The sequence below is a fragment of the Centruroides vittatus genome, unplaced genomic scaffold (assembly GCF_030686945.1).
Source record: "Centruroides vittatus isolate TY-2023 unplaced genomic scaffold, ASM3068694v2 contig_1112, whole genome shotgun sequence".
In the NCBI taxonomy this organism is placed as follows: domain Eukaryota; kingdom Metazoa; phylum Arthropoda; class Arachnida; order Scorpiones; family Buthidae; genus Centruroides; species Centruroides vittatus.
In genome coordinates, this window is record NW_027120714.1 from 1,893,816 (window position 1) to 1,906,134 (window position 12,319).

General features: G+C 32.9%; 1 protein-coding gene across 4 annotated transcripts in view; it reads right to left on the bottom strand.

Annotated features, from left to right (window-relative positions):
• The window catches only part of LOC136976921 (Golgi integral membrane protein 4-like), a 40,362-nt gene extending 31,745 nt beyond the window's left edge, over nt 1-8,617 (bottom strand). For 2 of the 4 annotated variants that reach the window (XM_067272316.1, XM_067272298.1), the window contains exon 1: nt 8,574-8,617. The gene's annotated coding sequence lies outside the window, so the exon portion shown is untranslated. The remainder of the gene's footprint in view (nt 1-8,573) is intronic. The other 2 variants (XM_067272325.1, XM_067272306.1) reach the window with 2 other exon arrangements.
• Between the last annotated feature and the right edge of the window lie 3,702 nt (nt 8,618-12,319).

Genomic DNA, 12,319 nt, shown 5'->3' on the forward strand with positions numbered 1-12,319 from the left:
CCAACTCTTCCCCCTTACACCAAGTAAACCGATTATTGACGACCATATAAAACAGATTTAGAATAAGCAGAAAGAAATTTAAATTACGGCTTAAATCTAGACTTTCATTTCCATAGATGACTAATGTGAAATCCATCCTAATGTGAACATCCCTGTTCCAATTTGTGTTAAAAATTTCTATTTTAAGCAACTTATGTACAAATTTAAAGACTCTAATCATGATAAATTTTATATTTACGCATTTTAAAATGTGTCAGCATCTAAATTAATTGGTTTTATTTATAACATCACACAGGATTTGAAATTTTAAAAATTATCAATCCGCTGACCACAAATTTAATATTAAGGCAATGGTCTTAAAATAGCACCAATCTTGAATTGTAAAAGATAAAAACTGCTCAATGTTCATAAAAGAAAGCAAGAAATTTTGATTAAGACTGTTAATTTCTTTCCATGTTCTTTCCATTTCAGAAGAAGTGACACTTTTATTGATTGTGACTCACCTGCAGTCTACTATTTTTTATGAAGTTCATTGTTTCATTTATAATTATTTGTTTGCTTTCTAAATGATGTAAATAACACAATTCACAGAAGTTAATTCTTTATAAACATTTGCATTATTCTAAATAATTACTATTATTTTAAACACACATTCTGATCAAAACGTATAAGGGCTTATTTTATGGACCATTATGTATTTAAGCAATAAAGTTAAAAATTACAAGGAAAAGAAGAGAAAATAGAATATTCTCTTAATCCTGAGTTAAATTTGAAGTTTCTTCTGTTATCTTTGTTGGCTTATGACAGCATTATTAATTAAAAGTTGATTGATGTTCTGCGATTGTGCAAAACAACCGATTTCATGAAGCAGCAGTATAGATGCATCAAATTTTGCTTTAATTTGGGAAAAATGCATGCAGAAATTGTTGAAATGATTGAGAAAGCTTTTAAAGAAAATGCTATGTCACATCGAAAGATTTCTGAATGGTATAACAGATTTAAAAGTGGTTGCTTGTCAATATACCACTCACCAAATAAACCATTACCAGTTCATAACAGAACAGAAAAATTCTTACTATGAACGTTTTCGTCTATGTGAAATAGACATCTTCAAGTATTAATGATATCCAACAAACGGCTCATAAAATAGAATGCTTTTTAAAAGTTTAGACTAATTATGTAATTCGAATGCATTGCGTTAAAATTTAAACATATGTAAAATATTCGAAGCATATCCGAATAAATAATCAATTAATTTCACGTAAATTATGACGTAAATATTCTCCATAATTTAAATTATCCTTAATGCGAGTTTGCCGTTGGAATATAGTTCAAAAATGGTACGCCATGCTGTGGAAAGTATGTCCACTTCCTTGAAGTTAATAACGACTCCCTGTTTAATTGCCTGATAGATCTGAAACGATTTAAGATACTTGAGTTGTGCCTTATTCGATACTCTGTGAAACAATTTAGCATTATATAGTTCAACATAAACTTCCTCATTACTCGCATATGTTGCTAACGCCGTAGTACTCAGCTTTTTCCTTATGGAGTATTCACGTTCTTTCATCCTCATGGCGAGACCTCTGGCCGTTGATCCAATGTATGTTAATGAATAGTTAACTTGGTCATCATGAAGAGGTACCGCATACACCCCTAGAGAGTATGAGTCATCTATATGGTTTTTATCATTTCTGATGTGAGAGAAGACTGTTGGAGAGCGTCGATATGTTGTGTGTACTTTAGTGGTCCTTGCAATTTCTCTATCTATACTAGAAAGTATTTCGTTGTATGTGATAACCCTCATTCATTCGTCTTGTGGAATAGTCCTCTCTCTCTTATTTATATATTGTTTTATGAGATGCTTGACCAAAGAGGACAGGTATCCATGTTGTGTTGTCAGGGCCTTATCCACAACAATTCATTTTCCGTTTCACTTTGCTACGAACAATGTGTGTGCACCCTTTTTACCAAAGATCGAAAAGCGGAGACTTTGTAACAGTAAGGGTCATGTGAATAGTTAGGTATAAATAGAGGTGTATATGATTCCTTACGAAAAACACAGGTGGAAAAATAACCATGCTCCATTTTGATGGTGATATCCAAAAAATGTACGGTCGTATGACTCTCTTCTTCAACTTTCAACAACAGGCCATAGGGGTTATCATTAAAATACTTAAGTACCAAGTCAAGGTTAAGTACCTTCTTCTATACTATGAGAATGTCATCAATGTATCTGACATACAATACTGTCTTCTTGAAATTTATGTAATATGGTATTCTCGTGTTTTCTGACCACTAATTCACAGAGCATTCCTGATATTGGGCTACCCATAGGTACACCCCTAGTCTGTAGGTAGGTTATTATCTCTCAAGAGCATCTTCAATTGGATGATTTTCAATTGGAGCTTTCATTGGAGCATTTTCAATTGACAAGCAAGCTTGTCAATTGAAAATGCTCTTGAAAGATCAGGAAAACTGCCAACATCCATTTCCAATGACAAAAAAAACTTTGGTGAGGCAAAATCAGAGATTAACAATACAAGAATGGCAGTAGAGACTAAACACTTTTTACAATTCTTGTCAAGCTATTCTTGACAGCCTGGGAGACAAAAGTTGCTGCAAAATTTGTTCCTAGAATCTTAAGTCAAGAACAGAAATATCAATGCTTTGAAATTGACAAGGATCTGCTTGAGCAGGCTGAAAAAAAGCTAAAAATGTTCTGAAATCCATTATTACAAGCATTAAAACGAAAGTCTACAATACAACATCAAAACTAAACAATAATCCTGCAAATAGAGAAAATTAAATAAACGTTATTAAAAATAAGCAAGCACAAATCATTCTAATGTGAGTTATGCTTATTGTGTTTTTCAACAGCTGTGAATTACTGTGTCATAAACATGTATCATTTGGAACAAATGTCAATGACGAGTTGTATTTTGCAATGTCTTGAGCAAACTTGATTAAAAAAAATTATCAGATTTGTGGAAGAAGGAAACTTGACACGTACTTATGATAAAGCAAATCCACATAGGGTATCCTAGCTAAAAATCAAGATTTTAATTCTCAATAGCATGTCCTTTTAATTCTTTACACTTTTTTCAAACTGAAGTGCCATTTCTTTGGTTTCATCATTTGTCAAGAAAAAGTATTTGTGTTCTTGAAAACATGGCATCTATGAAAATTAGAACTGAACAATGCATCCATATTCTTAAACGATTTTATGAACATCAAAGTATGGTTTATGCTGGATGGGGCAGAACCTCACTCGAGCAAACAAGATTTTGCATTTTGTTAACACTGTATTCAAAGTGAGAGTAATTTCTCATTGCTGTCCAGAAAGATTCAATATTCGTTACATCAATCTGAATATTGGTCTGTACACATTAATGTACAGACCTATAACCAGAAAAATAATCACATGGACACATTAGTAGCCATGTGATTATTTTTCATAGGGATTCTTAAAAAAGGAAGTGCTTGGATGTCACATAACAAGCCTTGAGACTGAGCATCTGTATAATTCAAGTTTTGCAAGCTATTACACCAGGAATATGTAATTATGTAATCAGGAATTTCTGCACAAGTCGGTGTTTTGCAAAGGCGGACAGGTTGAACACTTCATTTGGCAACATCCAAAATAAATAGGTATATAGATTAAATCCTAATACACAGAACTTTAATTTGTAAAGTACTATTTTTTTAGTATCTTAGGAAACCGACTATAATTACGGTCGGTGAAACTTCCGTTAACCTAACGGGTACTTTACGCGGATTCGAGATTAGTTTGCCAGGCCTGGGCTTTTAAGCGTGCACCGAAAAATTAGTAGTAATAACGATAAATATCAAGTCAGATCAAAAGTTCAAATATATTTAATTAATAACTAGAACGTACTACGTACAAATGTCAATAAGCCAAACAAAATTTATTAACGAAAATCAACAAGTCAACCCGACAATAAACTCAGCTACTTAGCTTAACTTAATAGTAATTCCCCTTGAAATTCGACAATCAAATACTTAGAAACTATGAACAATATCTCTTACTAATTAAACGTCTATCCGTCACCTCACTATATGAAGAAACTATTTCCTCAATACTTTCGATATCGTCAAATCGTCAATCAAACTCCTCTTTAACACCTTGGATCGTCCAATTATCAATCTGGACTTCTATCAGAAAATACTTCGCTTTCGAATCTACCTCGCTCTCACAGTCGCCTCGATTTGGAAATCACCTCTTCTTCTTCGGTTAATGTACGGGTTTTATACTGTGAGGTGACGTCACACTTGAGCTGGGTTACTTCCCTTATTTACATACTTAGTTGCTAATATTAACTTTCTTTTCTGGCAGCTTTAAGTTTCCGACAAAGCTTATAAACCGTTTACAAAATATTTATCATAATTTTCTGGGATGTTTAAGACGGTTTATCAAGTATTTCTCTACTAGTGATTGTGGGGACTCTCCCCCTCCATTTTTTTTTCTCTGCGGACTGTTACTTCCGCCGGGCAGCGCAAGTGCGCAAGATTTTTCCTACAGCGCTTATTTCTCCGTGAGTTGTTTTATCTTCATTTTTCATTACTAACAAGAGAGTGGTGGGGAACCTTCATCCTAAATAAACATAAACCCCAAACAAAAGATAATAAAACAGAAATAATAATAAAATAAAAATAACATTCGGACTCAGTTCCTTACAAATTTATAAAAAACTGATATTATTTAACTCATTTCTTCAGGAGATATTGAAAATTAAAATTCCAACTTTTGGCTGGAATTTTAATTCTCAATATCTCCTGTACAACCACACTAATGCAGGAATTTTTTGGCACCAAATTCTCTACCCCTCCTTCCCTGTCCACCTTACTCCTTGGATCTGTCACTGATAAACTTTTTTTTTCCATACTTCAAGCAAGCATTAAAAGGATATTTTCAAACTCAAAAACAAAACCATGGAATGAATTTAGGCCCGTCTTACAATTGGTTATATACAGCAGTTTTTCAGATCTAAACCAAATTATTCCTTAAGTGTAATAAAGCAGGAAGGTCTTATTTTGAAGATAATGTTTAAATTGTCTAAAGATGGACTTTTTTTTTTATGAATAAAGTCCCTATATTTTTTTTGGTCAGACTGTAGAATTTAATGATAAAAGACAATGCTACTAATTCACAATCTCATGTAAATGTTTGTTCTTTTTTTATTTATTAAATTTATCACAATGAAAATTTAAAATCACAAATACAAATTTTTTGATTATGAATAGGTCTAATTAATTACTATAATTTCATAATTTATTTATTTAATTTGAAATTTTACAATAATTTTTTACAAATATCTGACATGAAGTTTAAGTGGATTTGTTTTTATCAGCACATTCAATGATAAAAGATAAAAGTGTATGTATAGTTCTTAACACTTCCTTTATATTTTTCATATCTTAATTTATTTCAAATTTAAATTTTAGCCTTATTTTTGCATCTAAGATCACAACGGCTCTTAATTAAACTAAGAGAAAAGTTCCTTTTAATAACAAGAAACACAATGCACAGCTTCCTGCTCTTATACAGAGATTGTATCTCATTGTTTCTTCCATAATTAAACTTCCAAAAGATAAAATTTTTCTAAAAATAATAAAAATAAAAGATAAAAATATTCTATCGTGTAATTTTTATAGTAAATACAATTGCTTTCGTCAATGCGTCAATTTATTTCTATCTTTGTATATAGTTCTGTATTATAATTTACTACGTAAACCATTAATTTTAAATTACTTCATTCTTTCATTAATTAATTCTAAAAATCTGCATAAAAAATTTCTTTTCATACATTCTTTGTTCGATTTTCTTTCCTTCTAATTTCATTCATTAGAAACTCAGCACTTTGGTAATGTACATTTGCAAGTCATTAAAGGTTAAGCTCTATACGCATGATAAAAGTAATGTTTCTCTTATTATATTTGTCCTTGAGAATTCAGAGAATAAAGCTCATACAGTATTAAATTTACTTTAATTCTAATCTTGCAACCTTCCAAGAAATACACTATATTTACTTTCCTATATGTGTATATATTCTCTATATACTCTGCTTCCAATACATTATAAAGAAATTCCAGAGAATTAATAACAAACTTCTCCTTCCACATAATCAATCAATATAACAAATACAGTAACAGTCAGGTTATAGTTTAAAATATAAATAATTTGAACTCATGTTTTAAAAATAAGTCCTATACAAGATATTAATCATTATATGCTTTACTGATGATGTATATCAAACTTATATATGGTATATAAATATATATAGTTATACAGATTAATAAATTTAACATACTTTACCTTATTTAAATACTATTTATTAACAATATTTAAATCATTTTACAACAGTATTTGAAGTCATTAACTTAATTTTGATGAATTTGAAAGACTTTTCAATAAGATAAAACTAAATTGTTATCAAATTCAATAGTTTATAACTTATTAAGTATCAAATGACATAAAAATCATTAAATACCTTCAGAAAATGGAATGAAATGAAGGTGACAGCATTAAAGACACCCCAACTTTTTCTTTTTTATATTATAAATTATTAAAGATTTTAATATTGCGTACTGCAAGTAAAAACAGATGCAATGCAAAGGTGTGACAGATTAAAGCAGGTGCACAAACAGAATGAAAGTGATGTACATTTAAAATAATGTAAAGTAACTGTATTATTTTCAACACAGAGGACACTCCACATCTTGTCTCATAAATTTGATTCTCTTACATTAAACAATGATATTTCCTATATACATCTAATTATGAGTTATAGTTCAGACCAGGACTTGATTTAGATTTGTTATAGTCCTGAACTGTAATGTAAAACAGGCCCTGCCCCTCCGTTAAACAATCATACGTGTAAAAAAATGAGGTCCTAAGGGATAGACTCATAATACAAGACTTTAAGGGGTCTATTTAGAGATGTTTGTCAGTTCAAGACTGGGCATCATTCAAAAATATTACCTACAAAGTTTCCAGTGATATACTGGTTGCTCCCAGGCTCTCCGATCTTCGAGAACAGGTTAGAGAACGACCAACTACCAACAAATGTCATTCAACGCTACCAACCAACCAATCGACCAACCAGTAAGCACTACTGAACAGACCCTAAACTGCAGCTTGTTTAGCTTACAGCCATAGCATAGAGATATAAGCAGAAGTTCAAGAGATTGCTAAAACCATACTTTTGATTAATAACTACATTTACAAACTACAAGTAAAGAAAATACAGTATTATAGCATTAAATGTGTTTCTGTATTTGGCAGTTAGTAAATTTTAAGATCTAATGATAATTACTTACAGATGTGAAGCATTCAATATGTAAATTTAGAGTAAACTGTATTTATTTTTCATATATCATATCATACTATACAATTAGAATCATATATATCATACTAAAACTAGTTACAGTTACAAAAATAAAATTTATACAATACAAGTTCGGTTAGTACAATAATCTCATCGGTGTCTGCCACCATCTTGTTTAGGAAAACACAGGCAGCTCTCATAGTTAACGAATATTTGATCATCGCTCTTCCACAAGAAATTTGAGTATATACGAGCAATTATTTATTGTGGCATCGTCACAATGCTCTCAATTTCAGTAGCATCTCACCCCACGTCATACTTTTCTCATAAACAATGGAGTCATGCCAGTTATCTATCTAACTCCATCTGGGAGAAAATTTTTTGATCAAAATAACATAACTTTCCGACCCGACCAGAAGTTCATATAGTGTTAATCGGGGCCCTCCCACTCCTAAGCTTACTGTATCCTGTCTCAACTTTCATCTAACTAACTGTTCTTGAGATTACGGAAGGACGGACACACGGACGGACGCAAGCGGTAATTTATAGTCTACAGTTTTTGAAAATTGCAGCCTAACGATAAATATCGCCTAAAATATTAAAAAAACATTTTTCCAACGTCCTATCTCACTGAAATTTAACTTGAGGTATATAAATTCTTTAAATAACGTCAAAATATCATTACAGCAGCTGGAAATGCAAAACTGCCAGAAGGGGGAGGTGCATCATACTTCCGATTCAAAGATGGCGCCGAGCACCGGTGCATTCACGCTCTATTATTATTTACTTCTGCTAAATTTACACGCTTATAATCTGTAATATTCTTATCAATAAACACTTTAGAATTTCAACACACACAGAATTTCGAATTCTGTGTGTGTATACATTTATTACAGGAGAATATAATTAATTTTCCATTTTATTTATTCACTGATAATGTATCTCTATCAGTAAAATGTTTGATGAGGTACATTGTAGAAATCGTTAAATTAAGCATAAATAAGCGCTGGATAATGCATAAAATCGATTATTTTATATATATATAATGGTCATAATTTGAGTTTTCAGCAGTAAAGGTCTTAATTAATATAAATTTTTCAATAAAGTTTAAGCTGTGTTTTATACTTTAATGGATGCTTATAATTTAATGAAATCATATATATATATTAATAAATATATAAATATTCGCAAGAAAATGGTTAAATAGGTGAAAATATAGCCAACCTGATTGTCAAAGTCCTCACTCCAACGTGGAACTACAGCGACGCCTATCAAGATATGAAAAAAAGAAGAATAAATAATAATAATTTAAATTATTTTTTAAAATAAATTTTAATAAATGTGTTTACACGTATTATTAAAATTACACACGTTTAATTATAAATTATATAAAATTATTTTTAATTAAAAATTAAAGCGTTTTATTTTTTCGATATAACAATTTTTATCATTACGTAAAAGAAAAATGGATTTTTTTCTTCTTCTTCTTTCCCTCTAGAAGGGCCTTTTTCAGGGGGCCTTCGTGGGTTAGGCCAACCACATAATGGAGTAAGGGACGAAGCTCGACTACCTCCAAAAAATTCCTGAGGTTTGTCGATCGCCCGGATTTTTTTGACGGCCGGATGGCTGAGCGGTCAAGATGGCAGCCTACCGCTCTGGGGGACCCGAGACTGAATCCGGACGAGTCAAATAATCTTCAAGAAATTTTTGGGAGGTATATAATCCCGGTCGCCCCATCCGAATCCATAATGGGCTTGCAAAAAAGAAGTCCTCTTAGTGCCCACAGAGAAGAGTTAAAAAATATATATATTGCCCGGATTTGATTAGGAGTCCTCAGAACGGTAGGCTGACGCATTAACCGCTTTGCCATCCGTCCCTATAGAAAAATAGTTTAAAGTAAAATATAATTTATATAATTATTATTTTTAAATATATTGGGTGATTTTTTTAAACTCTTTCCGCCCTGTGGGCACTAAGAGGGCCTCTTTTAGAAAGCCCATTATGGGTTCGGCCAGGCCCACAATGGGGCGACGGGGTAATGAGGGACGGGGCCCGACATATCCGAACGGACCACCCCCGAAAAATTCCTGGGGATTATTCGACCCATTCGGATTCGATCCCGGGTCCCCCAGAGCGGTAGGCTATTACCTTGACCGCTCGACCATCCGGCCGTCACATATTGGGTGATTATTACCAAATTTGTAATGAAGAAATTACAACAGCCTCTAATCTATGCGAAATTCAAATCCGATGTTGCTTACATAGAAAAGAAACATCCGTTATTAGTAAAATTAATGTTATGTTGTAAATTTATGTGAGGAAAATCTTGTTGAAATTATTTTATTTGATTTTTTTTAATAACTAAATTAAGAATTAGAATTTTTCTTTAAAATTCAAAACGGAAATCGGAATGCGGGGCTTTGCGAAGGTCTGTCATAAATCCAAAATTGCTTCTTTTAATGGAGTGGAGTACGTGGATAAGGCAACGCAATAGGCCGGATGGCCGAGCGGTCAAGGTGGCAGCCTATCGCTCTGGGGGACCCGGGATCGAATTCGAACGGGTCGAATAATCCCCAGGAATTTTTCGGGGGGTGGTCCGTTCGGATATGTCGGGCCCCGTCCCTCACCAACCCGGTCGCCCCTATTGTGGGCCTGGCCAAACCCATAATGGCTTAGTACCCACAGGGAGAAGAGAGTTAAAAAAAAAAAAAAGGCAACGCAATACGTGGGTGGTCCTGCAAAGAAGTACCTCCTAAAGGACTTTCTATAGAAAATTGGTCCCCATTTAGATATTAAACAGGAGAAAGAATCCGGAAAACTCTAAGCTGCCAGCCCCCAATGGCCAAGCACAAACCTGGGATTAACTACTAGCGTTCAATGGTTTTATCAAATTGGACGTGTGGATACCTCCTTAGATTTGAATTGAATTATTATAGTTAGATGTTTTCCTGACACCAATTTTTTTTAGTCTTCTCATTAGACACATGGAGGATACACATTGGACCTATCCTTTCCCCGGTATTGTATAGGGATGTTTTTAAAACTAATAACTTTTATATGCCGGAGGAACACACAATAATAATTATTGTATTCCTCCTGCGTATAAAAATAATACAATATAATACAATACACTGGCCGACCTCTCATCATTTTCTCAAAAAGTAGCATCTCAAAAGTAGCAATTCAAGAAAAAAGCTTTGAAGTTGCAAAATTGTCTATAGTAAGGCAGAAAATACATCATTAAAATAAGACACAAACATAATATTCATTTCAGTAAATTCTGAAGAATGAAGACCATATAGTGAGGTAATAGTTCAATTAAATATATTTGCATTTTTTTAAAACATTTTCTGCCCTGTGGACACTAAGAGCACCTTTCCTTGCGAAACCTATTATGGGTTTGGCCAGGCTCACAATGCAGAGGCTGCATGGCGAGGGATGGCACTGAACATGCTCCAAAAATTCCCGAGGCTTTTCAACCTGTCACGATTCAATCCCAGGCCCCAGAGTGGTAGGCTGCCCCTTTGGTAGCTCACCCTTCTGGTCATCAAATTCATTTGATTTAACACAATAATATATACAAATTCTGTTACCACCACAAACATCGAGACATTTCTAAAAAAGGACGAGCATTACTTAAAGAAAATTGGTGTTGGACCCAGTCTTGCGCTGGCCCATGGGTCTTGTTCCCAGACTTGAATGGGAAACAAATCTCGTACCGTGCTGCGAGATCGGATCAGGGTATTGGTTCTTCTTATATCGAGATAACAGAAGTGTGTATCCTGATGTGATAGTGGCGCATTATCACTTCATGGGACCCAGGCAAATTTGAATTAGGGACTCTCATGTAGTCTTCAGACATTTTTCTTATAAAAGATTGGTTTGGGGCCCCAAATAGTTGCATGTTTTGCTCTTAGGATAACACACCACTGTGATGGATATCAAGGAATTATTGCCTGATATATATACAAAACAATAATTTTTTTGAGATTTGAGTAACATGAATGAACTGTATTAGAGTAGGTTGGGGCAGAACTCATGATACAGCCACCTCTCCATAGTGAGTTCTGGATTCTTGTTCGCAGAAAAAAAATACAGACAAGCAAAGATTTGCTTATTAAATAATGATCATTTTTAAATTTGCAAAATTTTTGTGCTGCAAATCTTTTATCAAATGATGATCTTTGATATAATTAATAACTCATTCGCACAATGCTCTCCCCATCTGTCTCGCTAGCTTAATGAATTTTCTGATAGTTGGAAATAAAAGCCAGAAGTTTCAGCATTCGAAATGCTATTGTTTTGACATAACATTTTGAACTAGCTTAGTAATTTAAATACATGCTTAAATATGCCTATATTGATTTACATCTAATTATTAAGCAGAATATGTTCTAGAGTTATATTCAAGTATATATCAAATGGGATAAACACAAGTAATAGTCACATTCACTATCAACTATGGCAGACAAACAGTAGTAAACCTACAAGAAAAAAAGTTAAACCTTGAAGAATACTCATTGAAAGGCATAAAAAATATTCATTCTTATTAACATCTTATTGGTAGATTAAATGCTTTTGTAATTAATCAATCAAACTGAATGCAATAGTTCATATACTCATAAAAATAATTGTATATTGCTATATAGACCTATGTTATATTATCCTACAAAGGATAAGTGCATTCTAAAAACTTAGCATTAAGAAAATTTGTTATAGGATAACATTGTAGTTGCATAATGTTCTTAAAAGGAAATTTTCTTTTAAAGTGCTACTTGTGGTAGGAAAGTTTCTGGATGTTACACGTTTGTAGTGAAAGTAGTCAAAGCAGTAACAGCCATAAAGGTACCACTTTGGATTAGATCCAAAACTTCAGTGTGTGGATTAACAGACATTGGTTCTTTGTGGTATGGACATCATTGCTTTATCACATTGGATTAATTGGATAAAGCAACAACACATGGGTGAAC